Source organism: Sinocyclocheilus anshuiensis, unplaced genomic scaffold (genome assembly GCF_001515605.1).
Source record: "Sinocyclocheilus anshuiensis isolate Anshui unplaced genomic scaffold, SAMN03320099.WGS_v1.1 scaffold369, whole genome shotgun sequence".
Classification (NCBI taxonomy): Eukaryota; Metazoa; Chordata; class Actinopteri; order Cypriniformes; family Cyprinidae; genus Sinocyclocheilus; species Sinocyclocheilus anshuiensis.
The window spans coordinates 1,683,653-1,691,813 of NW_015540935.1; the positions used below are offsets into that span (position 1 = coordinate 1,683,653).

At 37.0% G+C, this 8,161-nt stretch overlaps 1 protein-coding gene across 1 annotated transcript in view; it reads right to left on the bottom strand.

Moving 5' to 3' along the window:
• Positions 1-891, bottom strand: part of LOC107689549 (cbp/p300-interacting transactivator 3-like) — a 5,894-nt gene extending 5,003 nt beyond the window's left edge. Inside the window, exon 1 of the mRNA XM_016487570.1 lies at positions 764-891. The gene's annotated coding sequence lies outside the window, so the exon portion shown is untranslated. The remainder of the gene's footprint in view (positions 1-763) is intronic.
• Between the last annotated feature and the right edge of the window lie 7,270 nt (positions 892-8,161).

Genomic DNA, 8,161 nt, shown 5'->3' on the forward strand with positions numbered 1-8,161 from the left:
ATGCAGATTACTTTCCTTTTTTTTTTTTTTTTCCTCAAAACCAGTCCTATTCATTGTCAGTAAATGTCCTGTCCAGTGTTATTGTCTCTTTAACATCAATAGCTTCAGGAGTGAATCGGAACATATATTTAAGAATTACTCATTTTGTCTCATGTATGTCATCATTTGAGGTAGAGATAAGAGCTGAAAGGACAATGTCGTCTGGGGTCTACAGGAGCCTCACCTCTCCGCCGGTCTACATAAAACAAAGCATTTCTCCTCTTCTTTCTACCAAGATGAAATCTGTCTGTAAATGAAATATAGGCTACAGACTTTGACAATCTCTATCAGACCACAGTGAAACTTTCGTCAAACATCAGCACGAAGGCTACTGAATGTGTATTTAGAGAAAAGTTGAAGCGTCTCCTACACTCACGAGCGTGAATGTTCAGTTTGAGCATAGCAATAATGCAAATATAAAGTGTATACAGACGCAAACATAAAGAGCATTTAAAGACTGACTCTTAAGAAATTATATATTGTCATACTGCATTATTCTGCTTTCTAAGAAGAACAAAAGACACTAGAGCAACATATTTTTGAGTTGTAAGAAGACTTAAACCCAGAGCAGAAATAAGATCACTTAACCTATCCAACCATATGCCCAACAGTACAGATATTTAAATATCACTAATACACGTTGATTTCAAATATAACATTTACAAATGAACAAAAGATTCAGCCTTCTCGTTACCAAAGTGAACTCTATATAAAACACACATACCGTCAAATAAATCCTGTGGTTGTAGAGATGCTGTTTCGTGTTCTCAGCCTCCGTAAAGCAGCGCAGGTATCTCCAGCGACTGTACTCTAGTCTGAACAGGCTACTGCTGCTGCTGCTGCTGCTGAGCACTTTCTGGGTCAGCACAGGGATTACACACACATAAAGACGACCAGCGAGAGGGGCGGAGCAACTCAAGCCCCACCCCTCCTCTGCTGTAATTGGCTCTTGCGCTAATCACAGACGTCACTGGCCAATTACTCACATGGCCTTCAGTTATGTGTGCTCTGGCAAAGAAACTCCTCAGAAATCACATATCAACACAACACAACTTACTTGTTTGTTAAAAAATGTCATTGACTCCTTAAAGGAGCTTGATATTGTTGGCCTTAAAATGAAACCAGTTTATTTTTTTTTTACCTTTACTCTTTTCGTTTCTTAGCCATAATTTGATCTCACTTTTTTCACCTGTGGCCTGTTTACCTTTTATAATTTGAAGATACTAAAAGTCTGTGCTGAAGCATTATGACATATTATGTGTTAAATAGATGTATGATTTTAAAAGCTACTCGACGACTTTACTGAAGACAAAGGACCAATTTACACTCATTTCAGACAGGTATTATTTTAGTTTGACCACTTTTATTTTTCATCTGTATGCCGTCCTTATCTAAAGCACCTCAACAGAAAATGGACCTAAAGCAGGTCGCAGCCTATTGTCTCTTATGTAAATGACATATGTATCATTTTAAAGAGAGAGACGGACTGCGAGAAGAAAGAAGACCACCTGTTGGCGTGAAGCATGTGCAAATGGACCGACACCAGCACCGCTGTACTTCTCGAACATACAATACATATATCTTCACACATACATACTATATGCTCTTACACTGTTTCTCGTGATTTTAATTACTTTTTGGATGAGTTGGAGCTCCTTCAATATTGTTCAAAAAGCATACCATCTAGACAAAAGGTGGGTATTTGAAGAAGCTCAGATGTAAGATGAAATATAAGTGTGTTGGATATTCACTCACTACAAACACTTTCACACAAACGGATTCAAATCAGTGAAGAGTCATGCAGAAAACTCCTGGCAGGGTGAACTCATTCCTCATTCCTCATTCCTCATTCCTCATTCCTCCATTTCTAGAAAGGAATGTGGTGAGCAGAAGTGTATAATCTCTCTCTCTCTTTCTCCTGTTCTTCTATTGTCTCCTTTGTCAGTGTGTAAATTAAGCCTGATTCAGATTGAACAGTGTGCTCAGCTGACTTTAGCTTTGCATAGAAACCTTTCATCATAGCCTATACAAAAAGCCTAATAATCAACTGTTTAAGGACAAAAATTGTAATTAGTGATGTTTAATAAGGCAAGCATCACCATTACTATTGCTGATATTGGAGGTTTTGATTCAAACGGTTACATTTTTTTGCTACAGATATAAATGATACCTCAAATTGCATGACTTGTTGAAGAGAGGTGTGCTTTTACTTTGCTAAACCATAATATGCATGATTTTAGCCATATCTAGGGATCAGAATATCATAGATGGGCTCTTTTCGCCAGTAACTGATCACCTAGTAACCACCCTAGCAACTGCATAGTAATGTCTTGGCCGCCACCTACAAAACCAAGGGCCAGTAAATTTTTCATGGGCCACCACTCACATTTTCTTCATCATAAAGTCTCCCTGTGACAAACTGAGAATATATTTTTTTTGTGCTAAAGTTGATCATTTTGTGAAGGTGTTCAGTGCTAAAACCAATTTCTTTTGAAATTCCGTATGGGGTGTCAAAATGTGTCAAGAGCTAATGGCCTAACCAGTGCAATAACAAGATAAAATGAGTCTTTCTTCCAAATCTGGACATATTTTACCTCAGAGTACCGCAGAGAACCAAAATGGCCCATTTAGAGCACATCATTTTATTCACATGAAAATATTCTGAGAAACAGTGTATGAAAAACAAAAACAAAATATGTAAACTGTGTAGTATGTACCACATGGAACTGCAAAATGATTATTTCAAAACAGGTTTCCCAAACACCTCACCCTTCATCTCTAACATAGTTGGAGTCACACCCTTACTCATGGCATACTTAAATACTTAAATAATCTATCCTATTGTTGACTCTGCATACAGTTGACATTTCAGAAAAAAAAAAAAAAATCTTGTTTAAAGCTACACTATGTAACTAAGTATCTACAAGTTACTTGTGGAGGAACATTGTTTTGGTAATTACGTGATTAATTTGATGAATTACGTGAAGTTTGCCAATGCAGACATTAGACATGATAATTGCTATTTATATTCTGGAAGGTAAAACAGAGGAAACTAATATCTAATATAACTCGGCTAGTAGGCTATAAGTCAAATAAACCGAAGTAGTAAATGGTTTATAGATTGGAATTGTTACCAACATAAACACTGTTTTGTGAACCTTCTCAATCCACAGGAAATGTGATGCAAATGTGCAAACTAAACGTATTTTTGAAAAGTCATTCATATTTTATCACAGGAAATCTCCCTTTCCCATTATTATGACACCAGCATATAGTAGTAGCCTTACCGTCTTTCCTTTATTCATCCATAACGGATGAAGGCCAGAAGTATGCAGTTACCTGCAAAATCTATCCCGATAGGTCTAAAAATATAAATTATTAATATGGGCTCACCATAATGATTTTAGGGTAAGCAAAAACAAGGTTTAGAATGGATTTATGATGTACTCGCTCATTAATGAGCTTCAAGTACAGGTCAAATCTACCTATAATCTCTCTTTCTCACTCTCACACTCATGCTATTTCATCCAGTCACAAGTCACAAAGCAGCAACATGATTAATAAAGTTATTACTAAACAATTACAGGCCAAGACTAACAAAATGTCATTGGGAAGGTAATTACAACCAACAGGTTCAATTTGAGGCTAGTGCTCCGTTTGACCTTCAGTGTGGCAGAGCGAGAGAATGAAAGCATTGGTAGAAAGGTCACACCGATGGACGGCCTCTTCTGACGAGTGTGGCAACACTGCAAATTATCCATAACAATTTGCAGGTGGTGTGTGCAGAGCATTTCCATAACAGCGCCTATATTTTCCTCTCTCCCTCTGACATTTCATAAAAAAAGTGTCATAAATATTTTCACAGCTGTTTGGTTGTGTGTTTATATTGGTGTTTAGCACGCACACACACAGGTCATTACCGAAACCCACTGAGATAGATGTGGAGAGCAACAGTGTCCTAAGGAAACAAATATGAATCAGGTTTTTTTATGGAATGTGGTGATCTGAGATTTGGCTATTTGGGTTTTTGAAAGTGGGGGGTTGCAAAACAGGACAGCATTTCAGTAACATTTCAAAGGAAGAAACATTTCTTATAAGGTCACTTACACCCTAGAGAAGGCTCTGATGGAGCATTTGATTGATAGGAATGTGTAAAATCCACTTTGACACCACTTCAGTTTGTAATCAACTGTGAATATGGCCAACTGGATTTCCAAAAGCACAACTGTTACTGCAAATCTGAAACTGTCACTGATCAAAGGAAGATTACGGCAGACTGTGTTGTAGCAAAATTAGCACTTGATAGATATGAATGCATAAGATCTGGTTTGACAAAGGTTCAAGTGTGAATACAGCAAACTGGTATTACGAAAGTACCACCATACTCGCATGTCTGAAATTGTCATTTATCAAAGGATGCTTATGTCAGCCTGCTTTGCAGCAAAATTGGTAGATAGGAATGTGTTAAATCTGCTTTGACGCCAGATTAGTTTGAAATCAAGTGTGAATATGGCAAACTGCATTTCCAAAATACAGCAATGCAACAGCCAATATGCTAGTAATTTGCATGCTAATAAGCAACTAGTTAATAATGAGAATTGGTCCCTAATCTAGTAAAATGTTAATGCAATTTTCATTGATCAAAGGATGTTTGCATCCTTTTTGCTAACATTAAGTTAACATTAAGTTATACACATTTTTTAATTTTGAATTTTTGATTTCTGAAGGTAACAAATGTCCCCTTTTTTTATTTTAAATTTTTAACACTTTTTGATTATCCAAACACTAAGGGAATATGACATTTTATAATTTTTGCAAACATTATGGGAATGTTACTTTTGAATGTTCTCTGAAACACGTAATAACATTTAAAAAAAAATTTAACATCCAAATAAAATGTTTCAAAAATCAAACTTTCCATGAACAATGTATAAATACATTTTTTGTGCTAACATTTTGAGAACATTATAAAGGCCAAATAACTTTGAACGAACGATCTATTAACGTCACTAGAAAAATGTTTGTTCATAACTTGCCAGAACTTAAGCCAAAGTTCTGAGAATGTTCCTTGTTAGCTGGCTCTCTAGCAGGTATTATCATAAACTTCTCAGTTTAAAGAGGACCTTGCTGAGCAAGATAGATTATGTAAACATGTTTATAGCTATAGTAGTTACCTGAGCAACAACATATCTGGCATGCACAACAATGTAAGTATGTATCTTATCTAAGACATCCTGATGCTGAAGTGTTTTGTTGTAACATGGGAATTGTAGATCTAGTTCAGATTGAACCAAAGTATGGGATGACTAGCTTGAGCTAGCCAGTTTGAACTTACTCCTATTCGGCTAGTTAACACATGTACACACACCAGCCTACATTATCTGCAGTGCACGCTGCATTGTGTACACAGATCTCTCCACACCCCATCTGTTTATCAGCTCAGGGGGCGGAGCCTCTCACCTGTTGCTTCAGGTAACCAGGATCAGGCCATGTTTGTGCCAGACTGCTTATGCGCTTGAGCGTGGGTGTCCATGTGTTTGTGAATGTTTATAGCTGTTGTGTGTGTGACTCAGCATATGCAGTAGATTCACAGTCCACTGTCAGCTTGCCACAGTAAGTGCGTGTGCATGCGCATGTGGTTAGTTTGTGATTAGGGGAACGAAAAGGAAAGAGACACAGAACAAGGGAAAGAAAAGCAAGGGGGAGGGGTGACTCCCTGCATGCCTGTGTCTCGTGGTGTTAAAGTCATGTTTTGCTTCACTGGTTCCATTTGGCGGTCATTGACTCCCCTCCATATGAGTCTACCTTCCCAAGAACGGAATCCAAACTCTTGAGTATCCAGAAGCTCATTCAGTTCCTTGGGACAGTTCAACCAAAAAAAGATCCATTTGGATTCAAAAGGAGACTAAAGAATGATAAAAAACACAAAAGTAGTCCATACGGCTTGAGCACTATATTACTGCGTAATGATGCTTATGCAGTTCCTTGAGCATGACAATATTTTTAACTCACCTCCATGTCAATACAAAAGGAAATTAAAAAATCATAGAAAGCACAAAAGTCGTCCATACGGCTTGAGCACAGGTCTTCTGAAGCCATACAACAACACTGTGTGAGGACAGACCCAAATTTAACTTAATTTAAGTTGATTTCTGAAAATACTATGCCACAGATATTCAAATTTGCCACTAAAAAATCTAGCATGTGTGGTTTGACATCAGTGAAACCAAACAACATTGTTTCTTCTAACCAGTCATGATGCGACAAGTTCAATACGAAGAAGTGTAAATGAGATTTTGAGAGCTATAGTGAATGAGAACTACTTCTGTGAATAGAGGCTTAAGGGATTAGTTCACTTCCAAGATGAGCATTTGTGGTTAAAAAGTATAAACATTTTACTTTTTTTTAAGAAAATGACTGATCGTTTTGCTAGATAAGACCCTTGTTCCTCGGCTGGGATCGTTTAGAGCCCTTTGAAGTTGCATTGAAACTGTATTTGTAACCTTCAATCCAGTGGTCCCCATTGAAGTCAATTATATGGAGAAAAATCCTGGAATGTTTTCCTCAAAAACCTTAATTTCTTTGCGACTGAAGAAAGAAAGACATGAACATCTTGGATGACATGGGGGTGAGTAAATTATCAGGAAATGTAAATTCTGGAAGTGAACTAATCCTTTAAGACATTATGTGCCATATAGCACGTCTTTTAATCATGCTTTTTATGAAACTTTTTGCCCTTTTTTGGATCTTCTTTTGTGTACTACTGAAAAAAATGTGTGGGTGGAATGACATAACGATGAGTAGATGACAGAATTTTCATTTTTGGGTGAACTATCTCTTTAATAACAAATACCTTAAGCCTTAACACAGCTTACAGATCTCAAGAAAACACTCATCTGAGAGCAATTCCAACCACAATAACAAAATAACCACTTCAATATCACATAACCACCCATTCTACAGGGTGATTTGTATGACAACAAACGTTCATCTATGATGACAACCCATGCAATCTAAGTTTGGTTGACTTTGGTTAAGTTCGGTTGGATTTGAAAACGCTCACAGATGTCGTGGTTGCCCATGTGTAGGGTGATGCACATACAATATAAATTGAGCAGTCTTAAGGTTAACGTGAGATCACAACTGACCACGCATATTTACTTTCTTTATTCTGTATTACTTTATTTTATTATTATTATTATTATTATTATTATTGAGAACGATTCATCACTGCACTTTCCACTTTCCACTTTCATTCCAAAATGAAAGAGATTTTTGTTTTCACAATCTTCCACCAAAATTAAATAACTTTTATCTGACCTTTTGTTTTTGGTTGAGATTAAAAAGTGCTGGATATTACACTTTTTTTGTAGGTTCATTCATGCTCATCATTATAGGTTCTTTAGCTGTGTTTTGGTTTCTGAGTTCTCACGAGGTGTCTGCGAAATACAGGCGAAAAGTCATGTGAAAGGAGGCACTGTCTATGTCTCCGTGACGAGCTGATTGCATTGTCAATGCGATAATGTCCACCGGTCGCCGTGATTTTGCCAAGTAAGACATGTTCCCGGATCAACATCTTTTGATGATCCTGGATCAACATTACTGTCCAAAAATACAGACTTAACCCAATCCTCACCCATAAACCTAACCTTACCCATAATTTATTCCTAAAATCAGAGAGAAATGATAGCTGATTAACAAGGGTGTAGAAGAACCTAATCCTGATTGTAAGCCTAAAACTGACATTTACTGCAAAGTTATCTCTATTCTGATTGGTTGATTGGAATGATGTTCCAGGATCAACAAGGATGTTGATCCAGGAACATGTTGGTCAAATCACCCTCACCAATGTCCACCTATGGTGTTCTCAACATACCCTTAATTCGACTAGAATAGGCCAAACTAAATGGACTAATTGCAAAGTAAACAACTCAACCACTCACACGTCACTTTTGTTCAGAACCTAAATTAATGTGAAATGATTTGAAACATGATATAATCTGTAAGTGAGCCAGATTTTAGTGGCCACTCAGTTGAGTGAAATCACATCAACACCTCCATGTTGACACCTGCAGAAGATGTATTAACTAAAGGTTTGAAAACAAAGTTAGTGGTTGCTTGT